At 40.5% G+C, this 13,755-nt stretch overlaps 1 protein-coding gene across 1 annotated transcript in view; it reads left to right on the top strand.

The window, feature by feature from the left end:
- The window catches only part of KIAA1217 (KIAA1217 ortholog), a 237,831-nt gene that overhangs the window by 171,785 nt on the left and 52,291 nt on the right, over positions 1-13,755 (top strand).

The raw sequence follows: 13,755 nt of genomic DNA, 5'->3' as shown, positions 1-13,755 counted from the left end.
TGTCATTTGTGATAACACTGAAAAATCTTGGCTGAAATGCTAAGAGGTTTCTTAGTGTACTCACCACGCTACTCTGTCTGGAAAGTGCACTGAGGAAGCATTGGAAAATCAAGCATGAGAGATTTATTAATGTCTCTCTGCTTAATTGGATAATTTTAGTTTTTTTTTTTAACTCTCACATTCCATTTGCTTGTAGGAAATGAAATGCACTCGTAAATATGCAGAAGGGAGTGTCTGCTACATTCACTGGTCTGGATGTCCATCTTGCTGATCAGGAATAAAGTAATGCAGAACGGTAGCAGAGAAATAGCTCAAACAATTAAACGTTTCTGGGGGAATAAACCCTCACGCAGCAGCAATGTGATTTCAGTTGGGCTAACACAAAATGTGCTGTGTGTCATGCATCGTTTTTCTTGGATTGCCTAATTCATGGAGGTCCTCATGGTACAGCCTGGGGACAGCGCTGTGTGGCCTTGTGCTCCCTTCCCCTGCAAGGAGAGATCACCCAGTGTCACCAAGGTTGTGTCCCATGGACAGTTGATCTGTGGTAATGTCTACTAGGGAGTGTAAACAAGTTCACTATCAATGCCACCAGGCTAGTCCAAATGTTAATCCAGCTCCTTATCTAAATGTAAGCTGATGAATGTTGAAACCTCAATTTTCTATTTATGGCAAGAAGCTCATTCTGTTATTGCCTTCCCCTTATCTTTACATTGGATTCTTGTTTTACACCTGAATAAAGCGATCTTAGTCTAGGAATTGTAAAGATGCCTGGGCATTATGGTGAGCTCTGGAGGTGGAGGTGTATTTGTGGAAGCAGTTACAGCTGCGTGGAATTAATATAGGAAAAAGTTTTGCGAGAAGGTCGCACATATAGAGAAATCTTGCCAATTGTCAGAGCTTGGTGGTGACTTCATCAGCCTAGAATTTCTGTTGTCCCCACTAACGACCAGACAAAAGGCAGCATCACCCTCAGTGTTATTGCTCAGCACTCGGTCCCACTGCATGCCAAGTCTTGGAGATGCTGAACTAAGGCCTGACTTGTGGAGAGCTGTTTTCTGCGATGTTTGAAAGAGACAAAGCTGTGTTAAATCTTAATCACAGCTCCACTGGGAATGGCTCAACTTAGTTCTAGGTTTCAGAAGACTTTTGTAGCTTTCGAGTGCATCTCAAACATCTTTGCTTTGAATGCCCATGTCTTCATGTGTTTGTGGGGTTACTCCAGCTGCCATTTACTGGGAAATCTCTGCTTGCTTCTTCCCTAAAAGCCACCCTCGTGTATTTATATTGGGTGTATTTTCTTCTTTCTCTTTCCTCTTCTCCTTTCTTCCTCTCTCCCTCTTTCCTCTTGTGCCTGATATGATAGGCTACAGCACTGTAATAACAAGAACAGGCAAAATCTTCCAGCCTAGAAGAAAATTTGCAGTAATTCATGTTCTTCCACTCTCATTTTTTCTCATTCTTTCATTCCTTTTTTTAATTGATGTTGGATTTCTCTTCATATTCTCTTTAATTCATCTTTTTCTCATCGGTATCTCACCTCCTCATGTTTTAATTCTCCTGTTTTTGTTTCTTTGTTATTTATTACCCTTTTCTTTTTTTCCCTGTTTAGTTCTCAGCACTCCATCTCCAACATTACTCTCTTTCACCTCTGTCCTCTTTCACAAACTCTTGGTATTGTACTTCACCCTGTCCCATTCTCCACCCCTCCATCCCTTTTTTTCCCTCTTCTTTTTTTCGTCTTTTTTTTTTTTTCTAGAGTTTTACATTCAGAATTCCCTATTTTCTTCCCAAATATTTTTTTCACTATTGATATCTTTTATTAATATTTCTGCATTACATGTGGGATAAGCAGGAAACAAATCATGCTACAAACTCAGTCCTCTACATTTAGGCTTGAAAATGTTTAGGTGTAAGAAAGAGTGCTAATAGTAGGACAGAGGATGAGAAGATTGACACGTGGTGGTGCTTCAATATTGCTCTGATAAATATATAACTTTTTTTAGCAGCTTCAGGTCCGAGGCATTTAATTCTTAGCTTAATCAAGCAAGAACTACAGGCCAGGTTGGATCCACCAAGGCAGATGACAGCAAAGTCCATCCTAAGGAGTAGCAAGCAGCAGCAGTTGGAATGAAACTGCTGTTATCCCTTTTAGCTTTAGTATCTCAGCTTGACTTATAAAGGAAAAAAAAAAAAAAAAAAAAAAAAAAAAAAAAAAAAAGGAAAACATTAGGTTGACAAACAGAAGAGGGAATGAGCTAAATGAAAAGACATACGGACATGGCCATGATAAAAAGTAAGAGAAAGAGTCTAACCCTTATAAACTTGTGGTAGAAATTGCCTCCCGGTGCTGTCCGTGGGGAGAGGCAGGGAATGCCAAAGGGCAGATTGTCCCACCCAGCTGGGGAGGGAAGGAGCTGACTCTGGGGGGTGCCTGGCTGACTGCCTTTGAATGCAACATTAGATGAGACAGCCCCAGTACGAAGCAACTAATAGTGCCATCTTAACTTCGGGGAAATGCTTGGTGCATGTATGTCTGTGATACATGCTGTGATACTTTCCTATGGCTAGGAAAATGTCTTTGTTTAAATCACTACAGAAATGAGGGGGAAGCATGAGGTTTAAATTACAGGGTAGAGAGACAGACTGCAGACCTGACGTAATAGTTCAGTTTTGCAGAACCTTCTTCATGTGACTCCAGAGAGAGTTGGCTATATTTGCTCAAGTATACTTAAAATAAAGTTTGAGAGGCTTATAGAGTTTCCAGCACCTCCAGGATTTGCTTGCTTGTACTTGCTTGCCTTTAATTTTTTAAATCCCTAAAAATCCAAAATTCCTAATTATGTTGATTAACCATCACCAAAGGATAGGCCACAAATGTGCTGCTGGCACGCATACATGTATGTATGCATGTAAACATGCTGTTGCTTTACATGTTACAATGAGGCATTCTCTTGGAGCTCAGATGCTTGCTTGTGTGCTGGTTTAAAGGCTCCGTGTGCAGATTGCTCTGCACTGTGAGCACCAACGACTGCGCTGCGTTGCCAGCAGTGAGCCTTCAGAGCTGCCTGTCCCCTTTATAGTGGTTCTTTCTAGCTAGTAGCAATGTGTGGTGTGGGATGTTTTTTGTTTGTTTGTTTGTTCTTTGCTTTTTTTTTTTTCTTTTTTTTCCCCTAGAACTAGGGAGTTTGGAATAAGCATAAGAGAACTTTATGACATTTATATCTAGCCCAAGGTAGATAAATGGTATTTATATCTACCCCAAGGCATAACTGTTTCATCTGGAATCTGAATCATAGGAATCAGTAAACAGAGGGAATAACAAACAGCATGTATGTTTAGGAGAAGATAGTGTAGTCTGCACATAATATCAAGTCCAATATATGTCAGGCAGCCAAATCTGTTCAGTTCCCACCCTATTTGTTTAGCTTGGCCTCGCAAATTCATAGAAGAGATCCTGCAGGATTTTCAGCCTTCAGAGAAGCACCCCACAGATCCTTGTAGGTATGAATATGGTCAGGGGGCTGGTGTGCCTGACACCTTAGTGCCTTTGTGAAGGACAGCAACCTGGGGGGTCTGTGATCTGCTCCCCCATTTTTGCTGTGGGGAAGCAGCTGAGATTGAGCAGCTGAGATTGATATGACCTTTTTTTTTTTGTTCCTCTGCTGAATGATTGTAGGCTAAGCTAGGGGTTGGTCTGTTTGCTTTCATTGCAGAAAGTGGATAACCCCACTGAGAGGTTTCTGTCATGGTGCTTGCCTTGCAGAGGGAAGAAAGATGCTGATGGTAGCTCTCATACTACCTTGAAAAGTCTTGTGTAACTGGAGACTTAGGAGGTTCTACAAACAAGTCTGCGTGCAGGTCTCTGTCCTCCTACACTCTCGGTTTCTTTGATCAGAATTAGATTCTGGGTGGGCTATAATAGGAGTGATGAAGTCATGTGAGACCTTCATTAAAATAAATAAATAAATATATAATGCTTCCTTTAGAAAACAGCTGTAAAAAACTTCATCAGCAAACTGTCTTCCCACTTGGATTCTGCTGGATTGAACTAACTTGTTGCATTTAAGCTAAACCCCATGGACTCCATCACAAGCTTTGCTCCTGAGCACTGAGAGCAAAATGGTTGAGTCAGTGACAAGCCATCAAGCCTGTAAATTTCTGTTTTCTGTTAAGGAAATCGTTGTTTACAGCAGTACAAACATTAACTGCTTCATTATTTCCATCCATGAAAGTATTATTTAGGGCATAGGGACCAAAAGAGCCGTTATCAGGAACAGAAAGAACTTTGATCAGCAGTCAAGTAATAAGCCAGTTCCATCTATGCCTCATATGTATACCCCACAGCAGACTTCAAAATGTTATCTCAGTTTATAATTGTGCATTTTACTAATGTGTCTCTAACATTTTTCCACTGAGAATCGAGGGGAGCAAAGAGAAAATAAATTAATGTGTTGGGCAAATTGTTCCAAGGGTCCTGAATTAATGTTAATAATGTAGAAGAAAGGCAGGGGACCGGAGATATACCTCAGTGGTAACTTGTGCCTGTCACCACCCACCATAGGCATTAACAAAGATTTTAAAGCAATGGGCTAACCCATACTTCCAAGTCTGATCTTGGTGAAGTGTAGGGTGTTGCACTTCTTAGGGGCATAATATTTGTTTATATGGGGGGCTAAAGTGGAAAGGAATTATTGTTCTGTACAGTACATTATAAACAAATATATGGCAAGTAATTAAACACAGGATGATACATGGCAAGTTAGATAAGGCTTGAGGGCTCTGATAAAGTAATTGAAATGGAGAGTGATACTTGAATGGTTTGTATGCATTGTTAGAACCTACAAATTAAATTACAGCCTTCGTAATGATATATCTGTGCACTATTTATGATGCTGTGCCCGGTGTATTTTAAAATTAAAAGAAGATTCATTCCTCATATGAAAAACTTTTCATATGCATCAGACATACTTGGAGACTATTGCATACAGTGCCAGACGTATGGAGAACTAGTTATAGTGTGCCTGATGTTCTGGGATATACTTTATCATGCTAGAGTCCAATTACTGAAAATGTGCATCCTACCAGCTTGCAATTCACCACAGAGAAACAGAAGTGGAATATAGTGGCCTTTTTTATCCTTCATATTAGCATAATAATGTGATTTCTCGCTGCAGGTTTGTTCCCCTGTAAGGAGGAATGTGGATGGCACAATGTACTCTGCACTTGCTGGAAAGCATGTGTGACACAAAAGTGTATTAGGATAATTTGCTTCTAGTTTTATTCTTGATATTTTTGAGTTGGTCAGCAGACCTAAGCAGATTTTTAACTAGGTCATACTTCCATTCATTAAAAGGGGATACTTGACTGGTTAGTAAAACCTGCCAAATATAAACCAGATGCTTCAACAGTAAATAGTGCTTTACTCCTACACTGCAAGAAACAAGACTTGACTGATTGAATTTGAAATGAAAATAAATAGGTTTAAGATTGTTTCCTTGCTGCGATGTTACTTTTTTATAGTTCTAGTGCAAATATTTAATAAAAATAATATCTTAAAATATTTTCACAGTGAAACTGAAAATGCGACATTTAAGATGAATATTTTTACGCTCCCGAAAAGACTGCTTACGTTATGTTAAGCTACATAGAAATTTTGTGAACTTCTGCTCAAGTCCACTGATGGCGTACAGATTTATAATGGGAAGACACAACAGCTGTCTGCAAATCTGGACGATTCCTTCTGCTCTTGGGGAGTATGTATTAAGGGGTGGAACACCTGGATTTTCAGTTTTGGCTACCAGTTCTGCTCTGATCTTTGTCATATTACACAAATGCTTTGTGTCAGCTTACCCTTTTGTAACAGCAATGAGTGATGCCTCCCTCTCTCACGGCTGAAAGGAGGGAGTACTGTGAAATAGAAATGTTACTCCAGTTAGGTCCCCTTATAAATGGTTCTTTATATTGATATTAGCTCAGGGTCATGCACTTAAATTGTATTTTGATTCTTCTGAATGCCAGTCATGATGATACAGGGAATATTTTACTTGCATAAAAACAAACAAAAAAAAAATAGGCACAAAAAAAAACAGAAGATAACTGCAGTGCTGTGAAGTGCTTGTGTCCTGAGATTGCCCTATGATGTTTAAGTGCCATCTCTTTCACATCGTAAATATATTTTAAGGGGTACATTTTCAATGTTATTGGGTCTTTTGGAGTGAGGGGATGGAAGGGAGGGAAGCAAGATTTCTATTTATTTATTTATTTATTTATTTATTTTGACATTTGCCTTTTAAAAAAAAAAAAAAAAAAGGAGAAAAGGTAATCCTAATGCCTAGCGCGGTGTGCTGCAGAGATAACCATGCAATTGATTTATGGGGGCCCCAAAGTTCAGGTTAGCCAAGCGTCTCAGGTGCCTGGTTAATGAGTAGACAGCCTGCTCCTGTGTCTAGGTGCTTCTCCCGGCAGGAGGGGCTCGCACTTCTTTCTACCAGGTGTCCCCACAAAGCGGAGCATTCAAAAAGCTGCCAAGGTTAATAATGGCTGTATTTTTCTTTTTTCTTTTTTCCTTTTTTTTCCTAGAATTGTATGTACGGGGTTTGCTAAATAATTTGAGATCTTCTTCTGTCAAGGAATTAATATGGATGTTTTATATAGTTACCTTTATCATGCACTCTCTTACCTAAATGGAGTTTACTCGTAGTTTTATTTATGGCTTTCCCCTTTGTGAGTCTCCCTTGTACTTCATTCCATGATGTTAGCCTCTTTCTATGCATCTTATAGGCGCGCATTAAAAAATGGTTGAGCGATTGAATCACATAGTGTTGCACAGTTTGTGACTGGGTGACATGCCAAGGAGGTTATTTAGTGACTAATTTCGAAGGGGAGGAGAAATTGCAGGCTTGTCATGTGGAAAAGTACTTCAGTCTATTGAGGCAGCATTACTTAGATGACTGGGTAAAGCAAGATGGCCTGCCCTGTTGTGAGCAGAGAGAACAAGGAACATTTTTACTGTTTAAAAACCTTTTCCCAGAAGGCACGGATTTATAAAATGCTGTACTGTAGACTGAGGATTTAGACTCAAGGCTGAAAACAAAAAATGCTTTATTAGAAGAAGTGGAAACAAATGTTCATCTTACTGCTGTAGCCATACAGGTGATTTCCTTAAGTAACAGTAAGTGGCTTTAATTATTTCAGAGCAAAAATCTTATCAAAGATTATGTTATTTGTCTGTAGGTAACAATTTTGACTGCGTGTAATAAGACTGCTACTATTTTTAATTGTAGAAACAAATAGCCAGAGTAGCATCAGGACAGCTGAAAAATTATGCCTGAAAGAGCAGACTGTGTAGGATTTGGTCTGAGACTCTCCTCGCTGCTTGTTTGCAAGATCCACCTTCAGCATGTACATTGGCTTAGAGGAAAGGTGAAACAATCAAACATTATTTTTGATATCACCATTAAATTTGTTTTTTGGTTAGCTTAGAGTTTTACAGATATGTTTTATATTCAGTAAAAAGTGAAACAGGTATTCTTTGTTTTCCCCATGGGAGCTTTAGGATATGGTATGAATTAAGTTTATATGTAGTCAGGGATATAAAAGGACATACCGAGACATGTAAAGTACCTTAAGGTAAAACATTTGGATAGCTGCAGGGACTGGGTTCATACACAAGTGTGCATTAAAGATCTAGGTATAAAGTAAGGGACAATAATGTTAAGAATGTGTTTGATGCTCCTGTCATATGGAAAGGGAAATAGTGCTGTGGCTGAGTTGTGCTTGATTCAAGCTAGTGTATGTATGCCTACAATACTGTACCCTAAAAATTCTTAGGGGTATTTGTGCCATACCCCTTGTGTACACCTGCACAATAGGTAGGAAGACATGGGGATGGGATACCATGGTGATATCAAATAGTATGGTGATGATGCCTGATCGAGGTTCACTCAGGGCAGCATGTCTCCTTTCTGGATAATCATGTTTATGTGCTCTAACTGCCACCTCTCAGGATAGTGAACATCGTCTGGTTCTCCTGTTGTGTTCATGTCACCCTCTGGCCAGGCAAGGCTGGCAAAAGAAGTCCAAGAACATAGAAACCAGAGAAGTGGCTCACCCTAAGAAACATCTTATTTTGGATGATTGCAGCGTTGTTGATCAGGGAAAGAAAAACACATAGATTTAATAACATAGACTGAAGAAGTAAAACCCAGCAATTATTTTGCCCTGTCCCATTAACTGCTTTGTTCTGGTACGATCACTAGAATCAGAGAATTTCAGTTTCATGGATATTCTGAGTTTTAAGCTCAGCTCTTTTTGCACCACAATACGGAGATTTTACAGCTTGACATATACCAAAACTATGCAAAAGAAGCTAAAGAACTGAAACCCAGATACATGCTAGGAAGGGAAATCAGTAACAATAAATGCCGAGATTTCTCAGGGAGTTCTGCAACTCCTTATCTGGAAAATTATCTGGAGAAAGACAATGGAAATATAAGGGACATGAGCTATCTGGGTCTTGGAGTTCCCCATTCACAGGAAGTTTGAACATTGAAATCAGTTTTATTTTGGAATCACCAGCATGTGGTTCCCATGATGAAAAGTCGTTGTGAAACCTGGCAGCTGCTAGAGCCTTGTACTGTGGGGCCAGACTTAGGTGAAGCCAGGTCTCCAAGCTTAACCTAGGCTAGCTGTTTCAGGGTCTGAACTGTCTGTTTTGGGCATCAGGGGGCCCATCCTTAGCCAAAATAAACTAGTCTGAAAGTGCTGCTGAGGAGTGATAGATGTTGAAACTTCTGCCTGTCTTACTCCATGGTCTAGAAGATCACTGCACAACTGTTGAGTACCTGGCTCTGCTGAAGAGACCGTGGAAGACCTGGGGCACCTACCTGAGGGCAGATTCTGACCAAGATGCCCCAGGTCTATGCATCTGGAAAGCCAAAGCTCTAGAGCACTCCAGGGATGTCTGATAAGAAACCATATTGGTGTTTGACTGAAATGTGTTGGCTGTTTTTTTTTTCCAAGCAACGTTTGCTTTACTGATGTTTTTACCAAATGTTTCAGCTCTTTTGAATTAGCATTGTCTGTTGAAAGTATTTTTCATTGGAAAGTTCCTGACCAGAAAAAGCTAAAAGTGATGCTAATGTGTTTGCAGTTTGTAAGTATGCCGTTGGGCAGCTGGAGGAACCTGCAGCTGCAGCCGGCCTGTTGTTTTTCTGTAATGTCCCAACAGAATAGGGAAATTTATAGGAATTAAAAGACATGCAAAGAAAAGGCAAGAGCAAACAAGTGTGACAAAGTAATGTCTGATAGCATGAGAAGGATTTGGCTTTAGAAAGACAGTCATGGTACATGTATTTTAAAAAATGTCATTTTCAGACTGTTTATCAATTCTATAATTTTCAAGTGCACTATTTCTTCTTGTGGATATTACTTTAGAAGTATCAAAACCGTATCTGACATTTTTTTTGCAAAAGCTGATTTGTGCTTTCAGCTGTGGAAACCCAACCTTAGTGAAAGGACCAGCCATGACAGATGTGGTATGATACAGTGCAACTACTGATCAAACTGAGGGGTTTGGACAGCTAGGGCTCTAAGGCTGTCAGTTTATTTTTATGAGGGAAGAACAAATGAGTGGATTGTATTGTTGTTGGGTTTTGGGTTCTTTAAAGTAAGCTTTTCCTTTCTTTTCCTAGAAACAAAGTGAAGGATTGCCTCAATTCTAGATAATCTTCTTATAATCAGTTTCTGTAAAAGATCTCTTCACCTTGAATTTATCAGTAATGTAGATGCATTTTTCAGTTTTATATCAGTATTTAGTGTTTCTGTAGCTTTTTCATCAAAGATTCTCCAAGCTCTTGATAAAATTCTTTTCAAATGTCCTCAGTTTACTAGTGGGTATGCCAGCTTAGGAACACAGGTGCAGTTTCCTCGGGGAACTATAGGGTGCCAATAGGAGAGTAAGAAAAGTAATAGCTTTGCATGCCTGAGAGGTGTCTGCTGGGAACTCCAGGGTGTCTCCAGGACAGTGCAAAGATGAGCACCATCTAAGGAACACGCTCCATCTAGGTATTTTGGCAGGGTGAAAGCCTTGGTGCAAAGCCAGTTGCTGTGCTCTCTGTTGATGTAGACAAGGCCTGGGAGAGCAATGAGTAGGTCTGCCAGGTCAGAAACCCTCACCTACTTTTCCCTTTGCGTGTGTTTTGCTGTGAGATGTTAGCAGAGAGTGGCATGAGTCAGGGTACACCTCTGGTATCCATGCCTGGTGAGGTGGAGCATTGGTGTGGCACCAATGAATCAGTGGTAAGGCATAACACTAGTTGGCATTGCCCTGGTGTGTGTGGGCACGGCTCCATGTGCTGCTCTGGTGCATGATCCAGCTACAAATGATGCACTGAAGCCAGACCAAGAGGCAGAAGTGAGGATGGTTTCTTCACCATGGGAGGCCCACCTTGGGACAGACCGCAAGAGTGACCTATGAGACAGAACAGACATAAGAAATTTAGAATAAGGATAGCACGGTGTTGTATTAGTCCTGACAGAAGACAAGACAAATGGGATTGTACTGCAGAAAACACCAGCTGTCAAACCACTGAATGGCAGCTTGACCTTTGCTATCTGTAAGGCTTATGATACTGTGACTCTGCTCTTCTTTCAGGGTAGCTGAGCTGTTTGAAGAGCCAGGAGCTGCAGCAAACTTTATATTCTGCTGTATGCAGAGATACTGGTCTGCTCAGCCTCTATGTGAGCCATTTGGGTGTGTGGATAGCTGGTTTGCTACCTTTCTACTTAAAATCATGTTCAAAATGCAGCAAGTTATTGAGTATGCAAACCGATTTGAAATAAGGAACAGAACTGATTTTGTATGATGTTTGCTCTTCAGTATATATCCAGTGCCTCTGTTGTTCTGCTTCAAAAAATATCCAGATCTGTATCTTACAGACTGAAGTGTTGTTAGACTGACCGAAACCTTCCTCAGGAGACACTTTTATGTGGTGTGATCTTTTTTTACTACATAAGGTAAAAGATTCACAGTGATGCCTATCCCCTCTAGTGCTTTATACACAAATTGTAGTACTAGCCAATTGCCATATTTTAACCCCAAGGACTGACAAACAAGTTTCTATTTCAAGGGTGTAAATGCTACAGGGAGCAAGAACAAGGAAGACCTATGTGCTAAACAAAACCACACCCTCAGGCAAATATATTACATAGCTGCAGTTGAAAAGCACATGATCCTATGCTTATATTAAAAGATCTTCCTTTTACCCTTAATGCAGTTGGCTGTGACTTCACCTAGTATTTACAGGCTCAGATAAACCCAGTATCCTCTTTCTCTGTCCCTGAGTCATGCAACACAAGTCCAAGAACATATGACAGTTTATGTATTAGAGGACATTTTCATTGAGTAATGCTGGGGTTTTGAGGTGGAGGGCAGGAAGAAGAAAAACAGTACAGAAAGTGGGGTATATATGGGAGAGAGTAGCATGTCTTGAATATCACGCAAAAGATGTAGAGATGGGAAGCATGAAGAGACTATCATTTGAATTTTTGAAGTTTCCATTGGCAAAGAATCTGGAGATTTTGGAGAAGGAAAAAAAAAAAAAAAAAAAAGCAGAAAGAGAAAAAATACTGACCAGGTAACAGGAGATGCTGTAATATGGCCAGTGAGGCTGCCTGGCTTCCAGCCCTGCCCAGCCCCTGTGCCCCCGTCCTCCTGCCCTGGGTACCCTGGACTCTGTGGCTCTAGCCGCTCTCCCCTTTTGCACACTCCATCCAGAGGCTGAGTCACAGCCTAAAATAGAAAGTGAACCTTCAAGGAAGGGGTTGTGCACTCAGGCTTTGTGCCCTCCTAGCCCAGTGGGGTCTTGATTCAGGCCGTGTGCTCCATGTGCTATTTTAAAGCAAAGCAAAGCAGAAGTAGATAGCATTGTAAATGTCAATACTCAAGAAAAAGGCATTTGAACAATAGCTCAGCCCCGTATTTGAACTCCTTTTTTCCCTCTTACAGCTTGGGAATATGCTAAGGTGGAAAATAGGAATTTTTCTTTGACAGATTTTTTTGACTTATGAGGAATGAATGTGCGTATATAGGAATTTGAAGTCCAGAAGTTAAGGAAAATAAAACCTGTTGCTTTCAAGGCTTCCCATGGAAATTTTCTCCTCTTTACAAGGTAACATCGGAATTTTCCTTTCACTGCAACCCAGTGTATCCCAGTGCCTGTGCTTTGTGTGTCAGATACTGTTGAATCTGTTGTAGGTTTAGCTGAAGTAACTAAACAGGGTGTGATATAGCTTGTATGGTGGGGACCAAGGAGGTCTTTCATCCTCCGCGCTCTTCTCTCATTGCAAAACATCTAGTGCTGCCTGTCCCTAGAGGCATGACCCCAAAGCAGCTCAGATTAAGTGGAGTCTTTTTGTTCTGTTGGCTCAGGTCCAGAGTCTGAATGCACAATCCAGCTTGGTATGCTGCAGTGTTTCTTCAGGCCAGATGGAGAACTGTGTTGAATGCCCACTGATAATTTCATTAATGCCATTTAGTTATATTTTATTTTAAATTTCAGTAGTTCTGTGTGCAAATGAAACAAATTATCCCATGTTCCCCTTTGGCCGGATAACTTCTGTCGGCTCGTTTATGACGCATCCCTGCGCACTCCTTTGTTCTGTTTGCACTTATTTATTATTGCTGCTGCCACAGTCAGGTTATCTCCTTTCTTCTTTTTGATACTTGATACTGCAGACTTTTGATCTCTGGCCCTGGGGAACGTCATTTGTAATTCCCAAGTGCGGAGCCTGCTGTGATGAGAACAGCTATTGTTTATATACTGCTAGTGCAATTCCCTTGCCAGTGGAAAAACCTGTGGCGGGGCAGGAATAGAATATAACTTCTTGCTTCATCAGGCATGGATCACTGTTACTGCAGCGAATCCAGTCATATTGTCAAAGCAGGAAGTGAGAGGGGAAAAAAATGGTGAAGATTTCAGATCAACGGCTTCCACTACACATGAGCATGTACTGTGTAACTTCAGGAACGTGTAGTTGGGTTGGGTGACACTCAGTTTTCTACAGTCCCTTGGAAATGATGGAGAGGGAAGCTGAAATTGCAAGCATAAATTCTAGAAGCTGTATTTTTTTTTAATGTACTTGGTGGAAGCCAACTTGACTTCTTCGTTTCCCTGTTTTTCTGCTTTACCCGAACAGCACCAGAGCAGGCACATGATGCTTGCTAGAGGGAGAATTTCTCCTGTATCCATCATTGACAATGTTCAGTCACCTGGAGAGGTCATTGCTGGGCAGTATGATGTTGCAGTTTCAGAAGCACATGTATTCATTACAGGTTCTGACCATGGCCTTAGTTAGTAAAGCACTAATATACTGTTAAGGAAGTTTTCCCTTTCATTTCCTTGCTTACTCATTCCTTACTGCTGGCAGTTGCTGCTGATGATTAGAAAACTATAATAAAGTATTTTTTGAGTATGTTCTCTACAAATCTTCCAAAGCTCAGTTATCTTTGGTTGCGGTGCAGGAACCTTTGGCACATGTTTTATATGGGATGACTGTTTTCCTGTAACTCGGGTGTCTTACTCTCAGTAAATGTTGGTGCCTGTTGTTCTCCTATGCTTTTTGTATCCTCTGCATAATAAAGACAACATCAAGGTATTAGCAAAAGGCCAAATCCTGCACTGAAGCAAATGGACAATTAGTTGTAATATTTATTTTCTCATGTCTAAGGAGTTCAGGTTTATTTGTGATGGC

This window comes from Oxyura jamaicensis, chromosome 2 (genome assembly GCF_011077185.1).
Source record: "Oxyura jamaicensis isolate SHBP4307 breed ruddy duck chromosome 2, BPBGC_Ojam_1.0, whole genome shotgun sequence".
Lineage (NCBI taxonomy): Eukaryota > Metazoa > Chordata > Aves > Anseriformes > Anatidae > Oxyura > Oxyura jamaicensis.
This window is presented reverse-complemented; position numbering and strand designations above follow the sequence as displayed.